Genomic DNA, 4,272 nt, shown 5'->3' with positions numbered 1-4,272 from the left:
CCACAATCCTTCCCCCACACCCTCTTCCCTTCTCCTAGGAGCCCTGGGTATCCCTCCAACCTGGCACATCAAGTCTCTGCATGGCTAGGGATATCCTCTCTCATTGAGGCCAGACAAGGCAGCCCAGCTAAAAGTACATACCCCACAGACAGGCGACAGCTTTTGGGATAGCCCCCGCTCCAGTTGTCCAGGACCCATATGAAGACCAAGCTGTACATCTGCTACATATGTGCAGGGAGGCCTAGTTCTAGCCCATGTATGTTCTTTGGTTGGTGGTTCCGTCTCTGAGAGCTCTAAGGGTCCAGGTTAGTTGACTCTGTTGGTCTTCCTGTGGAGTTCCTATCCCCTTAGGGGCCCTGCAATCCTTCCTCCTATTCTTCCTTAAAGAGTCCCCAAGCTCCATCCACTGTTTGTCTGTGGGCATCTGCATCTGAGTCACCTGCTGTATGGAGCCTATCAGAGGACAGCCATGCTAGATTCCTGTCTGCAAACATAACAGTATTATTAATAGTGTCAGGGATTGGTGCTTGCCCATGGGACGGGTCTCAAGTTGGGTCGGTTATTGGTTGGCCATTCCCTCAGTCTCTGCTCCATCTCCCATGCCTGCATTTCTTGTAGTCAGGATAAATTTTGGGTTGAAAGTTGTGTGAGTGGGTTGGTGTCCCTACCGCTCCACTGGGGTTCCAGCCTGGCTATAGGAGGTGGCGTCTTCAGGTTCCATATCCCCAATGCTGTGAGTCACAGCTAAGGTCACCCCCATTGATTCTTGGATGCCTCCCTTATCCCAGGTCTCTGTCTCTTTCTGGAGATGCTCCCTACCCACCTCCCTGTCAGTTTCAGATTTCCATTCATTTTCATGCTCATCTCTCCTGTACCTCTCCACACTTGATCCTGAACTGCCCCACACCAATTCTCCTTCATATTCCTTCTCCATTCCTCCATTTGCCTCTTTTTTTTATTTTTCCAAGACAAGGTTTCTCTGTATAGCCCTGGCTGTCCTGGAACTCACTCTGTAGACCAGGTTGGCCTCAAACTCAGAAATCTGCCTGTCTCTGCCTCCATTTGCCTCTTATGACTATTTTATTCCCCCTTCTAAATGAGATTCAAGTATCCTTGCTTGGGCCTTCCTTCTTATTTGACTTCTTTGGGTCAGTGGAGTGTAGCATAGCTAATATACACTTAGTACATACCATAAACATCCTTTTTGGACTGGGGTATCTCACTCAGGATGATATTCTGAACTACCACCCATTTGCCTGCAAAATTCATGATGTCTCTGTTTTTTGTTTTTTGTTTTTGTTTGTTTGTTTTTTTTTCAAGACAGGGTTTCTCTGTACAGCCATGGCTGTCCTGGAGCTCACTCTGTAGACCAGGCTGGCCTCAAACTCAGAAATCTGCCTGCCTCTGCCTCCCAAGTGCTGCCACCACACCTGGTGATGTCTTTGTTTTTAATAGCTGAATAGTATTCCATTGTGTAGATGTACCACATATTTATCCATTCTTCAGTTGAGGGGACCACTTCCATTTGATAATGGATTACTGCTGTATGGTTTGATGAATCAAGAAATACCCAGCTCATGATGGACAGCTCAGGTCACATAGTAACTTGGTGACTCATTGTCAAATTTTCAGTTTCCCCTAAGGCCCAATAGTAGGTCAAGAGCTATCTCTCAAAGAGAAGACAGTTGTCTGCAGATGCATTGCTCCAAAATCCCAAAGGTCTCTGTGATTCACCTATAGTGGCTTGTCAAAGGTTCCAAAGAGTGTCTTTCTTTGCCATTGACACCTCAAGTATCATTGGATTTGTTGGATCATATGATTCAACTGATAGAACAGCTTTCACAACCACCTGGGCCTGTTGAAGAGCCTTTTTCATGCCAGGCCCCACACAGAGCCAGCAACTTTATGAGTCATTTGGTATATGGGCCAGAGTAGCACACCCAAGTGAGGAATGTGCCACCTCCAGAATCTAAATGGGCCCAATAAGCATTGTACTACTTTCTTGGTAGTGGGAGGGGCCAGGTGCAATAATTTATCCTTTACTTTAGAAGGAATATCTCTGCATGCCCCAAACCACTGAACTCTTAGAAGTTTCACTTAGGTAGAAGGCCCTTGAATTTTGGTTGGATTTTATTTTTCATCCTAATATGGATTACCAACCAGTCTAAAGTGGTTACTATTTTCTGCTCATTTCATAATCATCATAATGTAGTGAACCAGTGTGATATTTTATGTAAGAGACCAATGATAAAGTTTCCTCAGAACTAAGATATGACAGAAGGCTAGAGAGTTAATATACACTTGTGGTAAAACTGTGAAAGTGTACTGCAAGCCTTGCTAGCTGAAATCAATTTGCTTCTGGTCCTTATGGACAGGTACTAAGAAAAAAGAATTTGCTAGATCAATAACTGCATACCATGTGCCAGGAGATATGTTAATCTGTTCAAGTAAGAAGGACACCACATCTGGCACAGCAGCTGCATTCGGAGTCATGCCTTGATTAAATTTCTGATAGTCCATTGTCATTCTTCACAATCCACCTGTCTTCTGCAAAGGCCAAACAGGAGTGTTAAAGGGAGATATGGTGAGAGCAGCAGCGCCTTGGAGGTCCCGCGGATCTGTGTCTTGCTTCAACAACGTTTGAACGGAACAGACCCAGGGACTCCCACTTTATTAGCTTCCAGCCACCATACAAGTCTTTCCAGTCGCAGCTTCCAGGACCATCTCCTCGCCCAATGCCTTCAGCTCGTAGGACCAGCGAGCACCGTCTTCGTCTTTACTGTTAGTCCCACACTCCGGATTAGCCATGACCTTTCAGATTCGCCGGAACTATTCCACCAAAGTGGAAGCTGTGGTGAACCGCCTGCTCAACTTGCACCTGCGGGCCTCCTACACCTACCTCTCTCTGGGCTTCTTTTTTGATCGGGATGACGTGGCTCTGGAGGGCGTAGGCCACTTCTTGGGCGAACTGGCCAAGGAAAAGACGAAGGGCACCGAGTGTCTCCTCAAGTTGCAGAACAATTGCGGGGACTGTGCACTCTTCCAGGATGTGCAGAAGCCATCTCAAGATGAATGGGGTGAAACCCAGGAGGCCATGGAAGCTGCCTTGGCCCTGGAGAAGAACCTGAACCAGGCCTTCTTGGATCTGCATGCCCTGGGTTCTGCCCGCACAGACCCTCATTTCTGTGACTTCTTGGAAAGCCACTTCCTGGATAAGGAGGTGAAGCTCATCAAGATGGGCAATCACCTGACCAACCTCCATAGACTGGCATGCCTCAGGCATCTATGGGTGAATATCTCTGAGCGCTTCACTCTCAAGCACAACTAGGAGTTCTCTGCCTTCCAAGGGGCTCCCTCTTCTTTTCACCAGCCTGCCTGAGGACCTCCACCTGAATGAACCTCTCAAGCCACTAGGCAGCTTTGTAACCACCCTCGAGCTTCTTCAAAGTCTTGGACCAAGTAGAAATAAAGCTTTTTGAAACAGAAAAAAAGGGGGTGGGTATGGTGATAGTTGCTACTCTAATTTCACGAAAGAAATACTATTATATCTAAAACAATAGATTGACCCTCAACACAGTGATAGCGAGTGATTTCAACACTCCAATCACCAGTAGATAGGTCACCTGGAAACAAACTAAACAGAAAAATTCTGGGATTAACTAAACATCATAAATCAAATGGACCTAATGGATTTCTTTAGAACATTCTACCCAAACATTAAATGATATTCTTCTCAGCAGCGTATAAAACTTTCTCCAAAACTAACCACATGTTAAAATACAAAACAAGGGGGCTGGAGAGTTGGCTCAGTGGTTAAGAGCACTGACTGCTCTTCCAGAGGTCCTGAGTTCAAATCCCAACAACGACATGGTGGCTCACAACCATCTGTAATGGGATCTGATGTCCTCTTCTGGTGTGTCTGAAGACACTAACAGTGTACTCATATACATAAAATAAATAAATCTTAAAAAAATAAACAACAAGGCTCAACAAATATAGAACATAAAATAATATCCTTGCATTGTATCTGACTACAATGGAATAAAGATGGATATTTAAACAGCAATAGAAAATAAAAAAGTATACAAACTACTGGAAACTAAAGAAAGTACTATTAAGTGATAACCCGCTGAAGGAATAAGCAGCAAGTAAATTAAGAAACTCTTTTTTTCTTTTTTTTATTCTTTTTTTTTTAAATTTTCTTTATTTACATTTCAAATGCTATCCCAAATGTTCTCCCCTGCCCTGCTCCCCTACCCACCCACTCCCACT

At 44.8% G+C, this 4,272-nt stretch overlaps 1 pseudogene; it reads left to right on the top strand.

Annotated features, from left to right (window-relative positions):
- The first annotated feature begins 2,806 nt into the window (after positions 1-2,806).
- On the top strand, positions 2,807-3,328 carry LOC110314030 (annotated as a pseudogene).
- Positions 3,329-4,272: the final 944 nt, after the last annotated feature.

This window comes from Mus pahari, chromosome X (genome assembly GCF_900095145.1).
Source record: "Mus pahari chromosome X, PAHARI_EIJ_v1.1, whole genome shotgun sequence".
NCBI classification, from domain to species: domain Eukaryota; kingdom Metazoa; phylum Chordata; class Mammalia; order Rodentia; family Muridae; genus Mus; species Mus pahari.
The sequence above is the reverse complement of the archived record's forward strand: the minus strand, read 5'-3'. Positions and strand labels throughout refer to the sequence as shown.